Below are 18583 nucleotides of genomic sequence, written 5' to 3'. Positions count from 1 at the left end.
AGCCCCCTTTAACATCTCCGGTGCTATCAGGCATTTGCCTGATTCTCCTTTGTTAAAAGTTTTCAGTGCTGTAGATGAGTATACCAGTTTAGGACCAATGTTTGCAGAAATTCCTGCCCTAGTCGCGATCTTGGCGTGGACTGGCACAGACGGGTTTTCCTTTTGCCTGCCTTCAGCGTGCGGGTGGCACTCCCGCTGCGCGCGTCCGCTGCGTGTCCGGCTCAGCATATGATTAAATAGCGAGCCGGGCGCGGGAAAGGCTGTGGTCGGAGTTCCCGATCGGAAGTGAGGTAGGCGGGGCAGGGGGGGGCGTATCCACTTCCCTCCGATCAATCGGCTAGTGCCGCTTTGGAAGTGGAAACATTAGGATTTGCATAAAGAAATGCAGGTATTGACACACTACTGTGCAACGCTGCTGTCTAAGTTTAAAATAAGATAAAAATATGGGATTGTTAAAAGCGCAGTCACCGTGGGAGATAAAAGACCAAAGGCGGTTTAAAATGCAGGGTCAAAATGCAGTGCTCGCTTCTAAGTGAGAGCGCGTCTCACCTCATGTATCGCTGCACGACCGGCCCAGCATATGATTAAATAGCTGGCCGGGCCAGTGATGCCATAGAAGATGTCATTAGTGATTTAATATGTGGGGTAATTAGCAATGCACGGCGAGGGCATGGTAGTAATAACAGCATGTAGATGAACATCAATCCTGCAAGCATACGATCTGTGAAGTGGTATTTAATGAACACTTAAAAACATCAGAAAGGTTCTGGTATTTTCGGGATCTGGTTTGAAGTGCCAATGTCATTCTTCCTTAATTAAACAATCCAGTACAGCAAACCATAGCTGCAGTTGGAGGGACTGGAGAATTAGAAGTGCAACACGATGCTGAACAACAGTCAATATACGTCTGATCATGCTCCAGTAGTACTCATGTTGGACTTAGTGCCACCTCCTGCTCCATGCCATGGAGGATGGTACATTAACAAAATGGGTAAAATCAAACGGCTAACTTTATTAAATTTAATAAAGCCTTCCTCATTTTAGCCTATGGGGCTAGCAGCACTACAATAATGAAAACAACTTTGGTTGCTTTTTCGTACCAGGGCATATAATAAGTCCTCATCAATGGGATCCTCAATGAGGACACGGGACCTTGCATCACAGCCTTGCTGCATCTCAGAACCAACGCATTGCTTCAGCTGCCAGCACATCATCGGGCGGACTATTGCAATGCTCCGCAAACCAGAATTTAATGTTCTTAGTTCAGCGAGCGTTACTGGGTCCCTGTAGCCAGCTCTCAATCCATTGCAGGCGGCCTGAATTTGTGACTTTGTCGGGACTGGCGCGACCAGATATCCACAGTTGGCGATTTGCTCCTTTTGGTTCTGTTTTCACTGAAATCTTTAAAATTGCATATCTCCTGTCCCACTGATGATATTTTTGACACTTTGATCTTGTTCTATTTACAATTCTTCCATTTACAAAAAATTACACTATTTTCTAATCTGATGAGGGATCCTTTTTGTGTGGTGTTTTCTCTTTACTAGTGTTTGAAGTGTGACACTAAATCACCATTGTGTCTTGGAAATTGATTTAAAAAGACTAGCTTGAAACTCCAGATTGTCAAACTTAAGATATACAGCAGCACTGAGAAGCTCAGACTGAATTCTGTCTCTTTTGAGCAGGACTGGGACTTAGGGTCTGCCAGTCTCCCATGCCAGATGAGGAGACATCACCCAGGAAGATCAAGAACATTCTCCTGGAAGCACCAGCTTCTGCCTGACCCAAGACAGTGGGTCCTGTTGCGTGGATCCCGGGAGCAGAGTGTAAGACCCTGGTCCATTGGGACCTTCGGACCGATCGACGTGCAGGCCTATGTGACATGGTTTGTGACCCATTAGCAGTTGGGGGTGATGGTGAAGACCCTAGGCACTGCATTGTAAGATATGAAGGGTCCTTTCAGGGTACAGAGCTGTGACCTGAAAAGTGCTATCCCCCTGTACGTGCTACCTGGGACACCTGTTTGCAAGCTGCGGACTGTAATGAAGAGGGAGGGCTGCCACTGTGTATGGACTGCTGTGACCCTGCCTGCGTGTCAGGAGGAAGGGGCCATGAAGGGAACAAAAGGCCATTACCCTGACCCCACGTGAGAAAACACCGCAGGCCAGTTAAAGCAACAACTTCAATTCACCTGTGCAGGAGTATCAGAGACCTGTTCTCGGATCCTAAAAGAGACATACCACATTTGAGGAGCACCAAGAACAATGGGCGCCGCTACAGCAGCTTCCCATTATCTGATCACATCTAGGCTGCCGAGAGACAACGAGGGTCTCTGAACTGCCACTCAGCAAGAGCAGGTAAGATTGACTAACAGGCCGCCGAGCCCTGAGGAACTTGGTCGGAATTGAATGGCACTTAAGTTCCCCAAGACTATAAAAACAATGATGATATACATGCAATGCAAATTAAACACATTTGTGAGGAACATCAAAACTCCAAGAGTTTCTGAATGACAATTTTTAAGAATCTGCTTGATGATAGTCTTCCTGTTTGCCCGCTGTCTCGCCGCCCTCCGCTCTCCCTCCCCGCTACCGCCGCTAACCCCGCCCCTTTTTTCCCTTCTGTACCCTCCCCGCTCCCGCCCCCCAGCTGCTCCGCCCACCCGCGCACTTGGCCTTATATGGCGACCGTGTGACGCAGGTGAGTGTGACCTACTTGTAGGACACCCCCGCGCCGCAAGGCCACCAGCTGCTGCGTGTGCCCCCTTGCCCCGTCTGCCTCGCTGCCTGCCTCGCTGCCGCTGACCACGCCCCCTCCTTCGAGCGGCGTGGTCCGTGAGCCCCTGCCGGTTTCTGTAGCCTGTTTTCTGCATTGTTTGTATTTTCCTTCCTTTGTGCCTGTTTATTTTATAATTCTGTGCCCGTCATTGTGGTTTTCCTTCCTGTTTGCCCGCTGTCTCGCCGCCCTCCGCTCTCCCTCCCCGCTTCCCGCCACCGCCGCTAACCCCGCCCCTTTTTTCCCTTCTGTACCCTCCCCGCTCCCGCCCCCCAGCTGCTCCGCCCACCTGCGCACTTGGCCTTATATGGCGACCGTGCGACGCAGGTGAGTGTGACCTACTTGTAGGACACCCCCGCGCCGCACGGCCACCAGCTGCTGCGTGTGCCCTCTTGCCCCGTCTGCCTCGCTGCCTGCCTCGCTGCTGCTGACCACGCCCCCTCCTTCGAGCGGCGTGGTCCGTGAGCGCCTGCCGGTTTCTGTAGCCTGTTTTCTGCATTGTTTGTATTTTCCTTCCTTTGTGCCTGTTTATTTTATAATTCTGTGCCCGTCATTGTGGTTTTCCTTCCTGTTTGCCCGCTGTCTCGCCGCCCTCCGCTCTCCCTCCCCGCTTCCCGCCACCGCCGCTAACCCCGCCCCTTTTTTCCCTTCTGTACCCTCCCCGCTCCCGCCCCCCAGCTGCTCCGCCCACCCGCGCACTTGGCCTTATATGGCGACCGTGCGAACGCGCAGCGGTCATGCGCAGCGGGCGCGCCGATTGTGCGCCGAAGGCGCGCCAAAGGTAAGCCCGTCTATGCCCGTCCGCGCCTGGACCGCGCCCAGTGCCAGGACCCCTGGCCCGCGAGGACCCCGAGCGACCCGCCTGACGTACACAGCCGCCACCCTCACCGCACTCAACACCGGACGATTCCCGGGATGCTGCAGAGCCACCCCACGACGCGTCCACGGGCCCTTCAGCTGCAACACCTGCAAGTTCACCTGCATCCGGACCTGCCCGACACCAGCACCTGCCAAGCCGAACACCAGCAGCAACCACCTCAAGTGCATCCTGCTCAACACCCGCTCCGTCCACAGACACGCCATCGAACTCTGGAACCTCCTAGACGCCACAGCCCCTGACGTTGCCTTCATCACGGAGACCTGGATGAACGCCTCCTCAGCGCCCGACATCGCCATCGCCATCCCAGAAGGCTACAAGATCACCCGGAGGGACCGCAACGCCAACCAGGTGGGAGGAGGCATCGCCATCATCCACAAGAACACCATCCGCATCACGACCAGCACCGACAACACCCCACCCTCTGCCGAACACCTGCATTTCCAGATCCACACCGACCCGAAGACCACCCTCAGAGGCACCCTGATCTACCGACCTCCGGGACCACGCACTCAATTCAGCGAGGACATCGCCGACTTAGTCAGCCCGCACGCCCTCCCCTCCGCGGACTACATCCTCCTGGGGGACTTCAACTTCCACCTGGAGAACAACAACGACTGCAACACCAGCACCCTACTCGACAACCTCGCCAACCTTGGACTCAAGCAGCTGGTGTCCACCCCCACCCACCTCGCCGGACACACACTCGACGCCATCTTCTCATCCAGCAAAGACATCGCCTTCAGCCATGCCACAGAACTCCACTGGATGGACCACAGATGCATCCACTTCACCTTCAGAAGAACGACGATCCACCACCACCAGCAACAGGTTGCCCGAAGAAGCTGGAACAAGATCACAGCAGACCAGCTCGCCGCTTCCCTGAGCCAGCACCCTCCGGCCAGCTCAGCGAACCCCAGCCAGGCCGCCGACAACCTCTCGAAGTGGATCAGCAAATGCGCAGACGAACTCGCCCCTCTGAAGATCCCAACCAGTAGACCCGGCAATAAGAGAGCCCCTTGGTTCACCGACAAACTCAAGAGCTCCAAGAAGAACTGCCGAGCCCTCGAGAAAGCCTGGAGAAAGGAACCCACGCCGGACAACAGGACCACCCTCAAGCTCGCCACCCGGAAACACCACCAACTGATCCGCACCGCCAAGAAAACGGCTTTCAAGAACCGACTGGACGACAACGCACACAACTGCAAGGAACTCTTCAACATCGTGAAAGAGCTCTCCAACCCCAACGCCGGAAACAACGACATCACCCCATCGCAAGACCTCTGCAACTCCCTCGCCTCCTACTTCCACAACAAGATCGCGGACACACACAACAGCTTCAGCACCCAACCGATGCACGCCACTACTGCAGCAACGCCACCCACCACCACCCTCCGCGCCTGGACCCCGGTCAACACCGAAGACACCGTCCACATAATGAACTCCGTCCACTCCGGATCTCCGACCGACCCCTGCCCTCACCACGTCTTCAACAAAGCCGACGCTGTCATCGCACCCCACCTGCGGGACATCATCAACACCTCATTTGACACCGCCACCTTCCCCGAGAGCTGGAAGCACGCCGAACTCAGAGCTCTACTCAAGAAACCTACAGCAGACCCCACCGAACTCAAAAATTACCGCCCCATCTCTCTTCTCCCGTTTCCAGCCAAAGTCATCGAAAAGACCGTCAACAAACAGCTGGCCGCCTTCCTCGAGACGAATGGATCCCTCGACCCATCGCAGTCCGGATTCCGTGCCAACCACAGCACCGAGACCGTCCTCATCGCCGCCACTGACGACATCTGAGCCCTGATGGACAACGGAGAAACAGCGGCCCTCATCCTCCTAGACCTCTCCGCGGCTAGTGCAGCGCCTCAGCAACGTCGGAATCCAGGAGAAGGCACTGGAATGGATCGTCTCCTTCCTCGACGGAAGAACACAAAGAGTCCGCCTACCACCGTACAAGTCAGAGGCCACCGAAGTCATCTGCGGCGTCCCTCAAGGATCCTCGCTGAGCCCTACTCTCTTCAACGTCTACATGAGCCCCCTCGCGGCCATCGCACGCCAACACAACCTCAACATAATCTCCTACGCCGACGACACCCAGCTGATCCTCTCCCTGACCAACGACCCCGCCGCCGCCAGAGGCAACCTGCACGAAGGGATGAAAGAGGTAGCCGAGTGGATGACGACAAGCCGCCTGAAACTGAACTCAGATAAGACGGAGGTCCTCATCCTGGGCTCCTCGCCCTCCGCCTGGGACGACTCCTGGTGGCCCCCCGCCCTGGGCACCGCACCCAAACCGACGGACCACGCACGCAACCTGGGTTTCATCCTGGACTCCTCCCTCTCCATGACCAGGCAAGTCAACGCCGTCTCCTCGTCGTGCTTCAACATCCTGCGCATGCTGCGGAAGATCTTCTGGTGGATCCCCACAGAGACCAGGAAGACCGTCACCCAGGCCCTCGTCACCAGCCGACTGGACTACGGCAACGGACTCTACGCCGGAACCACCGCCAAGAACCAGAAGAGACTCCAACGCATCCAGAACGCCTCAGCCAGACTCATCCTCGACATCCCACGACACAGCCACATCTCCGGACACCTAAGAGACCTACACTGGCTCCCGGTCAACAAGAGAATCACCTTCCGCCTCCTTACCCACGCACACAAAGCTCTCCACGATCAAGGCCCGAGCTACCTCAACAACCGCATCAACTTCTACGCTCCCAAACGCCACCTCCGATCTGCCAGCCACGCCCTCGCCGCCGTCCCACGCATCCGCAGAGCCACCACAGGAGGAAGGTCCTTCTCCTACCTGGCCGCCAAGACCTGGAACTCCCTCCCGGCCGACCTGCGCCTGACCTAAGACCACCTCTCCTTCAGGAAGAAGCTCAAGACCTAGCTGTTCGAGCAGTAGCGGCAACCCCCCCCCCCAAGCGCCTCGAGACCCTACGGGTAGGTAGTGCGCTCTATAAATGTCTTTGATTGATTGATTGATTGATTGATTTCTTCAATGTAGGATATTCTATCTATGTGATACTGCTATGCCCTATATTTGTTTGGATATGTGTTGGCTGTCTGCCACTGCCTTGCACACCCACTCAGTTTTCCTTTAATGAGTGACAACACCTATAAAAACAACTATCACAACAAATCTGGCTTATTGGAATTTTGTCTGAAATAATATGATTACTTTGACACCTTGAAACTCACTCACGCTTAGGGGGTTAGGGGTTTCCCTCTGTCCAGGACAAGTATCACAACAATATCTGCTCAATATCCAATGGATAGTAAGAGATCGGGACCCATCACCCCTTTGCTTACAGAACTACAGAACTATTCCGCCTACACTCACCTTCTCTAAAAGCGCACGCACAGGTCAACGTTTGGTTTAAAGAATCCTTGACCCTAGCTAGGAAAAATTGCAAGGTCTTAAAGGGAGCCTGGAGGCTATCCTATGACCCTCTGGCTAAAACAGAGAACAGAAGTGCGATTGAGGCTTACCATAAATCGATCCGCAAGACTAGGGCTTCACACTATACCAACCTGATAACCTCAAGCAATAACCCTACCAAAACCGTCTTCTCTCTTCTGAAGGACTTGGTAAAGCCCTCCTCTGCCTCAGACAGTATCATATATTCTAGTCTGCAAAGTGAAGCACTGGCCAAACTCTTTCTTGAGAAGGTAGAACGCATATACAGCGGCTTCCACCCGGGACACATCCCTCTGGGCTCTGTTCAGAACGTGCCGACAAGTTCTGAGTCTTACTTGCTCACAGTGCTCTGCCCTATTTCCCATCAAGCCAAGGAAGCACTGTTTGCTAAAGTGAAATCAGGATCCCCAGCTGACCCTATGAAACCTGACGCCTTCTGAAGATATCAGCAATGTCTCCTGCCTGAATGCTTCAAGCTAATTAATCTGTCCCTATCTTCGGTGATGGTCCCTAAGCCTTGGAAGCACACCAAGGTAGTTCCCCTACTGAAAAAAAAATCACTAGATGTCTCCATGCCAGAAAACCTCTATCCTATCTCGCTGCTTCCATTTCTGTCCAAAATCTCGGAACCGTATGTCAATTCTATACTAACTTCCTACGTGGACGCCAACTCAATACTTGATATTTCTCCAAATAGATTCCGGCCTTGGTATATCACTGAGTCCGCTTTGCTGGCGGTCATAGAACAGCTACGGACCTCCTTGGATGCCAGCAGAACCACAGCATTAATTTTTGCTGGATTTGAGTGCGGCCTTTGACACGGCCTTCCTGCTCCGATGTTTGGAGGAGATCGTTGTCAAGGGCAAAGCTCTTTCATGGTTCTCATCCTTCCTAGATGATCGGACCTTCCAAGTTTCGGCCACTCCCTTCCACTCTTGCACTTACCCAGTGCTCTGTGGGGTGCCCCAGGGATCAGCATTAAGCCCTACTTTATTCAATATATATGTGAGACAGCTGGCTCTTCTGGCCAAAACCCGGGGCATCTCCCTGGTGTCATACGCAGATGACACTCAGCTGGTGTTTGCCTTCTCCAACAACCCCAGCCAGGATATGGTGAAATTTAGACAGGATCTGACAGTTATCTCGGAGTGGATGACTGCTAATTACTTGCAGCTCAATTCGTCCAACTCTGAGACCCTTCTCTTCAGCTGAGATTACCATGTATGGGGCCATAAGTGGTGGCCTCCTGCTCTTGGAGCTCCCCCCTACCCAAACCGGTGGTGAAGAACCTAGGCATAAGGATGTATAGTGATCTCACCTTTGAGACCCATGCCAAATCAGTGGCAGGGAAAAGTTTTGGACTGTTGCGGGCCTCAAATCAATATTAGGTATCTTTGACTCCAGGACTCGGCAACTGATCATCCAATCTTCTGTCCATGACAGACTAGATTACTGCAATGTGCTTCTTCTGGGAGCCAACAAATCCACTATTAAAAGGCTGCCGCACGTTCAGAATGCTGCTGCGCGTGCAATCTTTGCCCTCCCCAAACACTGTCATATCTCCAACCTCCTTTACTGGCTCCCCCTTGAACAGAGAGTATAATACAAAACGCTGTGCATTACCCACAAAATCCTGCTGGGTGCCGGACCCAGATTCTTGAGTGATTTATGTTCGTAGTATGCTCCCACACGTGTGCTGCGCTGAGCAGATTTGATACTGGCCAGAGTTCCTCAAATACAGACAGCCAGAGCGGGCGGCTGATCTTTCAGGTTGTTGGCTCCCGACCTCTTGAACTCACTCCCCACCCAAATCCTCAGCACCCCTGATCACCTTACCTTCAGAAGGCTGGTAAAGACCTGGCTATTCACCCAATGTTAATCTCTTCTCCATGCTGTCATCTCACTCTGTGCTTATTTTTGTTCTGGGACGCCCCATTGCTGGGGCAGCCATGCGTTCTACCAATACCTTAACATAACATACCATAACTCACTCAAGTGGAATGTCACAAGGAACCACACTAAAAACAAATAGTATGAATGAATGAATGAATAGGAATTTGTATTGCGCAACTTTACCAGAAGGCGTCAAGGCGCAGAAGATGGCAAAAACAGCTGAGTAGGTAAGTGAACACAAATGGAAGGTTACAGGTAGGCCTCTGCAAAGAGCCAAGTTTTTAGACCTTTGCGGAATAGTAGAGTAAGAGAAAGAATTAAGCCCATTCCACATCTCCTTATCAATATAGCCAATAAAGGACAACAAGCTTTCTATCATATCAACAACGTGTCACAGTACTGTGATGGGTGGCCCACCTTGACGAATGTGTGACTATAGCCACCGCCCTTACCCCACAAGACTCATGTTGCCTTAATCAAGTTCTATAAAAAATAAATGAATACGGGACAAACTGGTAAGTTACGAACCACTTCCCAAAATTGATGCATGCATCTACTTACTAGGGTATTACTAGAAGGTAACCCTGCCACTGTGACTCATGCAACACGCATGATTGTCTGACACATGTCAACCTAATATGAGTTACATTTGGATGTGAGAGACCATTGTTCCATAACTGTACATCTACTATCACTGTTTTTATTTATATCCAAGGTGTCAACTACTACATTTTCCCAGAGGAAAGGATCCCCTTGAGGTAGTTTGAAATATCTTTCACTTTGTCACAAAAAAAGCCAGCTCCAGCGTCGTAATACACCTTAGGTGCATTAGTCCTCTGAGGTGGGAACTCAGTGATGAAGCACGCCACCAGTAATGTAAGTGGGTGAGGGTTCTTTAAAAAATCTAATGGGTTACCTGACACAAGAGTGGAAGACACTTGTGACATGTTGTTGATATGGTAGTATTTAATTTTCCTTTATTGGTTGTATGGAACCATTCACTGGTCTTTGAAGTGGGTTCTGACACGTGGAAAGCGACATGCCATTCTTTTAATGGAGACGGTTGGCTATTAGTAGAGGCCATGCGTAAAGTAGGCGAGTAAAAGCGCTGTTTGTTTTATTTCTAAACCTCCCAGAATTTAGGGTGATCGGCCTTGTAGGCCTCTCATGGTGGTGACATGTCATTGATAAAAAAAGGAGAGATAGGACCAATAAATATAGACTCAGTCATTTCTATATTGATTTGACATGCCCAGCCAGACAGAGGTCGGATATTTACTCATAAGTAATAAAAAGGAGTGTTTACAAACAATATACAGGGTGGGGCACAAGCCTGTGCCCTACTTAACACATGTACAACATATACAAGAGGGAACCGAACATGAAACAAAGGGCTTTTAGGCAAAATCTTAGAGTTTATTGTTGACTTGCACAATGTCAAAAGTACAACAGAATATTACTTACACCTTTACACTTAAAGGACTTATAGGTTTTTACAAATGTATAAGGTGTGTAAAGTTGTTGACGGTGTTTCGATCCGTTTAAAACGATATGCGGATCATAATCTGACATAGGATTTATGCCTAACATTAGAGAGGCTTGTTTGCCTACGGGGAAGAAAAGGGAAGGAAAGTACAGCATACAAGCCTTAAGATAAGCAGCGGAAAGTGCATAGGTTAATTAAAACTTCAGAAAAAAATGAGGAGTACCCACTATAAAGGTGATAACTTAAGTCAGACACACTTAAGGATGCTATTCAAGTTCATATATGGAAACCGAGAAACAGGAAGGCAATAATAATCATCAGCAATCCGGTATAACAGGATCAACCACTCGGGAAGAGTTAACGGGTGCAAAGTGAGTAGGAGAGAGCAAGGCGGAGAGGTGAGTGAACGCCGTGGACTAAATCAAGCAACCATGCAAGGACTGTGGTGGTTGCAGAACAGCTTACCGTGATGGAGCCGTAGGAGTCGTATTGCTCACGATGCGAATAGCTCCTGTGGGGATCTGGAGCTGGGTGAACCAGGTCCAACAGTAGGGAGACCCTACAACAATAAGTAAGTCAGGGCAAGATCGAAGGGCGAGTGCGAACCGGATAAGTGTGATTATTCTTACCGATTTGGGGTCCCAGGTGGAGCGTCAATAGAGCAGAGCGTGTATGGGCATTTATGCACTAAGCGGTAATCGATCACTCGTCAGAGTTGCGTCGGCATGATAGCCTAGGAGACAAAAGCCAAGGCCCGGGGAGTAGTCAGAACAGGAGGACGGACCTCTCAATCTAAGGGGGTGGCGCATGGACGGCTCGACTTACCGGGATGGAGAATGGTCCAGACTGCTCAATCGCTGGTTCAGTGTAAACAGGAAGGGTTTGCGTGAACCTCATTATGGTTGCGACTTCTTCCTGATTGGTATGGAGGGACACGTGGTCAAGTGGGAAGAGAAGATGGACTAAGGGTAGTGAGGGAGTGAAGTAATTGTGGCGGTCATCTTAGGAGAGTGAAAAAGTGAGGTGGGAGGCGAAGAGGGACTGAGAGTGGCGAATAACAGTAAATGTGGCAGCCATCTTAAGCGAGTGAATGAATACGGTGAAAAAGTGGATTTAGACCTATCGAGATATAATGTCACACAGTTAGGAGGTTTGCATTAGGTACATTATACCAGAAGGATATGACAACCGGGAACCATTATGCTTATTTACATCAAGGTGGTCCAATCTTCAAGAAGATTCAATCCGGAGTTCAGACTATCAGTCTTTAAAATCCATTTGAGCTCCTCTTTGTTTAGAATTCTTGTGATATCTCCACCTCTTGAGGGCAATATTATGGCACTGATCACAGTCCAGTGAATGTCATTTTCTGAATGTCCATTTTCAATAAAGTGCTGAAACAGTGGTGCATTAGCCGTTTTGCATCTGAGTCTACTGCGGTGTTGGGAGATGCATATGTGAATTTTCTGTGTTGTTTGTCCCACGTAGATCTTATTACATGGGCAAAAGATGGCATATATTACTTTACATGTGTTACAACTATTAAATGACTTAAGTTCGTTTCTGGCACCCTTAAACACAATCTCCTTGCACTCAATGGGGAATTCGAAGACCACACAATTACCACATTTAATGTGGCCCTTGAGTGGTGCTAAGGACCACATGTCGTGTAAGGTAGGATTGGGATTGTGGGAGGTAGGTAGGGCTGCGCGCACTAACTGGTCTTTTATATTCTTGCTTTTCTTAAAAGCAAACATGGGCATCTCCAAATCAAGCATGCCTGCATTCAGGATTGGAAAAAGAATTCTTATCGTTTTACGGACAGCATTTGATCCTGCCGAAAAGGTTGTTACATATACTAGGCGTTCTGTGTCTGTTTTAGGTTTAGGTTCCAGTACAGTTTCTCGTGGGCAGTACCGCGCTCTTTTCATGGCATTCTGCACAAGGCAGTGTGGGTATCCTCTGAAGGTAAGTTTAGTGCACAGTGTTTTAGCCTCAGTAAAATAGTCAGTTTTAAGTGAACAATTTCTCCAAATCCTCAAAAATTGTGAATAAGGGAGGCTGTCTCTGAGTGCTCGTGGATAGCTGCTACTGTAGCTGAGCAACGTATTGCGTTCAGTGGGCTTGCGGAACAAACCTGTTCCTATAATACCATCTATATGTTTATTCAGTAGGTCTATGAAGGGGATACTTGTCTTATTGTGAGGGACAGTAAATGTGAGACCATTGCAGTTGTTATTAAGCCAGTGGAGAAATGACTCCAGAGCATCCTCCTCACCTCACCAAATAAGGAAAATATTGTCTATTTAGCGCTTCCAATTGGTTACGCATGTACGAAAAGGGTTGCTAGTGAACAAGATGTTATTAAGTTCAAGTGAATCCATATACAGAATGGCTAATTTAAGGGCAAAAATGGCCCCCATTAAAGTACCTCTAACCTGCTGGTAAAATTGGTCTTCAGTAATGAAGAAGTTCCTTGTGAGACATATCTCTAAGAGTTGTAAGATAAACAGAGTGGAAACCGAGTGTGGGCGTGGTCTTTTATTGAGTACTGACTCCATTACCATAAGTGAGTCTTTCTGTGGGATATTAGTATAGAGAGACTCTACATCCAAGGTACATAGAGTCTCAGTGGTGGGATCAAAGGGTTGGTTTTCAATCAAATTGATCATGGACATGCTGTGCCTGATATAACATTCAGTAGGAGGTATAAAGTATTTTAGGAAATAGTTTACATAGTGCCCTAGGAGTTCTAGGACCGAACCACAACCGGAAACGATCGGTCGGACCGGTGGGTTTTCCAGTCTCTTGTGGACCTTGGGTAGGGCGTAAAGGACCGGGGTCCGAGGGGTTGTAACATTAAGAAAATTAAACTCATGTTTGCTCAGGAAGCCTTCCTGAAGACCTTCATTGGTAATCTGTCTGATCAGTGACTGTAGCTCCTTAGTAGGGTTAGTCCGGAGCTTACAGTAATGGTCTGTGTTTGATAATTGACGCTGAAGCTCTAACTTATAGGCGTCAATTTCCTGTTGACAATCCCTCCCCCTTTATCTGCAGGTTTAATCACTAATTTAGTGTTTTCACACAGTGTGGAGTTGGCAGATCTTTCCTCCAAAGTGATATTATAGGGAATAAAGAGGTGTGACTTGGCTACGCAGGATGTTTCTTTCAGGATTATCTTCTCAAAAGTGATAATTTCACTTGGGACCATGTTCGCAGATGGTGCAAAGGTGAAGGGGGGTCTAAATGGTGTATTGGAATATTTAGGGGGGCTTGGATTTTGTAGAAAAAATGCACGAAGCCTGATTTTACGAAATAATCTAAGTAGTTCAGATTGCAAGTCCAAAAAGTTGGGATAGGTAGTAGGGACAAAGGAAAGCCCTTTACTCAGGATGGAGACCTCGTGGATAAATAGAATGTGAGAGGACAGATTGAAAATTGGAAAGATCATATTGTTGCTATTGGAGAAAAGTTCAGTGGTTGGGTCTACCATTGGTAAAAGTTGTGTCTCGTCTGTCTCTCGCCCGGGGGGTTATACCATTTTGGTTGCTGCTTCACCCTGCCTCTCTTCGGGGTTCTGACTGTCCTCGCCCTAAAAAATGGTTATTAGGGTTCCTTGAGGTCGCGCTAGTGCCCTCCCGGTATCTGAGTTATCAGATGAATCAGCCGATGTGTCCGAGAAGCCCACAAGAGTGTTCCGCCTACTAAAGCGTCCCCAGGGTCTGGGGTTTTGTGGTGTATTGCTGTCATTTCGATTTGTATAAAAGTCTTTGTTCAGGGAAGGATATGCGCGCTCTTGAGTAAAGGGTTTAGGGCCATATGTAGGAGGCCCAATACCGGTCGGTAACGGCCGAAATTACCGAATTTCTGCTGTTACCGACTGGTAGTGGGCATTTGGAATGTAGGTGGCATGATTGTAGGATTCTGTATTTTACTGAATCAGTAACTTAAGGAAGCGGTTAATTACTGAATTCTTAACATACCGATTCGGTAAATTACCGAATCCTTAATGTAGGAAGCACTCAAGAGAGTGCTTTTCACATTTAAGGATTCGTTATTTACCACCAACTACAAGTTGGTAGTAAATAACGAAAACTGTTAAAAAAGCAATTTTGTGCTTTTTTAACAGTGCCATATGGCAGACATACATGCCCTTAGGGCATGTATGTGTGCCACATGTTCACCCATGCACTATTCAGGGGTGCAACAGGGTGTCAATGTGACACCCTACCAGCCTTGTAAGTCTACCCCCTATTACCGATTTGGTATTTACTGAATCAGTAATTCTCATTCATTCCTATGGGCCTCCAGGCCCATAGGAATGAATGGGGAATACCGAATCAGTAAACACTGAATCGGTATTTACCGAATTTTACTGATTCGGTAAAATATACCGAATCATTAGCTACATACCATTTACAGATTCTAAAATACCGATCAGTAACATTCGGTATTTTAGAATCGGTAAATGATATTTACCTACATCTGGCCCTTAATGTCCTTCTTTACTTTACTAAATTTTTTATTTTCTTCCGTACGGTGGAACTCCTCAACAGTTTTTTTTTACTTTTTCTAATAATTTTTTCGCTTCAGGGAACGTATTACTGTCCTGAATTTGTTTTTCAATGTCTTTAATAGTTTCAGCAAGTTTCTTAAGCTCTTCTGTAGCGGTGTCATTACCAAGCACTAACCAGTGCCTGGAGCATGTGGTTCCTATATAGCTAAAGTTAGCCATATGTTTAGGGTTGTCTGTGAAGACACCCGGAATGTTCTTCAATTGTAGGCCTAATGGAATACTGTTAGATTTAAGGCACTCTGTGAGCATCAATATCATGAGTTCCAGACGTACAAACTTTTTCTTTTGTTTCACTAGGTCATCAGATGGATTAGTGCTGCTCACTCCTGGTGCCTCTTCTGAACTTGTAAACAGTGATGGACCTTCATAAATCTTTTTGATGTACTCGTCCGAGTACAATAGAGTGTGGTCTGACATAGCAGGGGGGTTTACGGTAGGAAAGGAGGAGGGTTGGACAATACGGGGAGTCAGTACGGACAGGGAGGTGACTCACTCGTAGAAGTGGTAGGCAGAAGGCCCTTGCAATCAAGCGATTGCGCTAAGTATATTTAAGAACAACAAGGGAACCCAATTAAGTCAGCAAGGGACCTTGGGAGTGACAACAGTGGTCCCTTACAAAAAAGAGAGATAGGACCAATAAATATAGACTCAGCCATTTCTATATTGATTTGACATGCCCAGCCGGACAGAGGTCGGATATTTACTTATTAGTAAAAAAAAGTAGTGTTTACAAAGCAATATACAGGGTGGGGCACAAGCCTCTGCCCTACTTAACACATGTACAACATATACAAGAGAGAACAGAACATGAAATGAAGGGCGTTTAGGCAAATTCTTAGAGTTTGTTGTACTGGTAATTGCACAATGTCAAAAGTACAACAGAACATTACTTACACCTTTACACTTAAAGGACTTATAGGTTTTTATAAATGTATAAGGTGTATAAAGTTGTTGAAGGCGTTCGATCCGTTTAAAACGATATGTGGATCATTATCAGGACATAGGATTTATGCCTAACATTAGAGAGCATCATTTGCCTATGGGGAAGAAAAGGGAAGGAAAATACAGCATACAAGCATTAAGATAAGCAGCTGAAAGTGCATAGGTTAATTAAAACTTCAGAAAAAAATGAGGAGTACCCACTATATAGGTGATAACTTAAGTCAGACACACTTAAGGATGCTATTCAAGTTCAGGTATGGAAACCAAGAGACAGGAAGGCAATAATAATCATCAGCAATCCGGTATTACAGGATCAACCACTTAGGAAAAGGAGAATTATGCAGATCTAGAAGAAGGAGTTAATAAACTAGTGAGCCTTAATTTGTAATGTGAGAGAACCGAGTCGTCGTACGACGTGAAAACGGTCGTGATGTGATTCTGGCATCTTCTCGGGCAGAGCTAAGGGGTGTAAAGTGAGTAGGAGAGACTAAGGCGGAGAGGTGAGTTAACGCCGTGGACTAAATCTAGCAACCATGCAAGGTATACTTAGCGCAATCACTTGATTGCAAGGGCTTTCTGCCTGCCACTTCTAAGAGTGGGTCACCTCCCTGTCTGTACTGACACCCTGTATTGTCCAACCCTCCTCCTTTCCTACCGTACACCCCACCGTCCTATGTCAGACCACACTCTATTGTACTCGGACAAGTACATCAAAAAGATTTGTGAAGGTCCATTACTGTTTACAAGTTCAGAAGAGGCACCAAGAGTGAGCAGTACTAATCTCTCTGATGACGAACTCATGATATTGATGCTCACAGAGTACCTTACATCTAACACTATTCCATTAGGCCTACAAGTGAGGAACATTCCGGGTGTCTTTACTAAGCATGGGCGAATTTTGCGAATTCACGATCCGCAAATTTGCGGATTTGTGAATTTGCGATCCGCAAAATTCGCGAATTTGCGGATTCTTTATTTTTGCGTGTTCGCGGGGTGCTTGGCGTGTTCGCGGGGCGCTTTGCGTGTTTGCGGTGTTTTTTTTGTGCGAGACTGCAATGCGCCTTTTGTTCATCACTGCCACCCTCTCGTTTTTGTGCTCTTCTGCCCTCTGCCCCACTCGTTTTTGTGCCATTCTGCCCCTTGCCCCACTCGTTGTTGTGCCCTTCTGCCCTCTGCCCCACTCGTTGTTGTGTCCTTCTGCCCTCTGCCCCACTCGTTGCTGTGCCCTTCTGCCCTCTGCCCCACTCTGTAACCTTCTGCCCTCTGCCCCACTCCTGTTTTATTTTAGAATGGCGCCAGCAAGCTGCCAGCGCCATTCTAAAATAGTTACTAAGTTAGCTTCATCAGGAAGCACTAATAGATAAAATAAAGCAGGTGCTCGAGCACCTGCATTTTATCTATTAGTGCTTCCTGTTGAAGCTAACTTAGTAACTATTTTAGAATGGTGCTGGCAGCTTGCCAGCGCCGTTTTAAAATAGTTACAAGCTTGAAGCTTGAACTTTTGCCCCCGGATCCGTTCCGCTCGCGGATTCGCGGATTTTTGGCAAATTCGCGGGAATTCGCAAATCGCGAATTTGCCGAAAATCCGCAAAATCCGTGAGTGGAATGGATTTTGCGCCCATGCTTAGTCTTCACAGACAACCCTAAATATATCGCTAACTTTAGCTATATAGGAACCACATGCTCCAGGTACTGGCTAGTGCTTGGTATTGACACCGCTACAGAAGAGCTTAAAAAACTTGCTAAAACTATTAAAGACATTGAAAAACAAATTTAGGACAGTAATACGGTCCCTGAAGCGAAAACATTATTAGAAAAAGTAGAAAAACTGTTGAGGAGTTCCACCATATAGAACAAAATAAAAAATCGAATTAAGTAAAGAAGGACCTTCAATCCTTTACTCAAGAGCGCACATAACCTTACCTGAACAAAGACTTTTATACAAATGAAAATTACAGCAATACACCACAAAACCCCAGACCCTGGGGACGCTTAAATAGGCGGAAAACTCTGGTGGGCTTCTCGGATACATCAGCTGATTCATCTGATAACTCAGACGCAGGGGAGGGCACAAGCACGACCTCAAGAAACCCTGATACCCATTTTTTAGGGCGAGGACAGTCAGAACCTCCGAAGAGAGGCAGGGTGAATCAGCAACCACGATGGTACAACCCCCTGGGCAAGAGACAGATGATACACAAATTTTACCAATGGTAGACCCCACCACTGAACTTGTCTCCAATAGCAACAATATGATCTTTCCAATTTTCAATCTGTCCTCTCACACTCTATCTAGCCACAAGGTCTCCATCCTGAGTAAAGGGCTTTCCTTTGTCCCTACTACCTATCCCAACTTTTTGGACTTGCAATCTGAACTACTTAGAGTTTTTCGTAAAACCAGGCTTCGTGCATGTTTCTTACAAAATCCAAGTCCCCTAAATACTCCAATACACCATTTATACCCCCCTCCACCTTCGCACCATCTGTGAACATGGTCCCAAGCAAAATTATCACTTTTGAGAAGATAATCCTGAAAGAAACATCCCGCATGGCCAAGTCACACCTCTTTATTCCCTATAATATCACTTTGGAAAA

Source organism: Lissotriton vulgaris, chromosome 1_1, assembly GCF_964263255.1.
Source record: "Lissotriton vulgaris chromosome 1_1, aLisVul1.2, whole genome shotgun sequence".
Classification (NCBI taxonomy): Eukaryota; Metazoa; Chordata; class Amphibia; order Caudata; family Salamandridae; genus Lissotriton; species Lissotriton vulgaris.
This window is presented reverse-complemented; position numbering follows the sequence as displayed.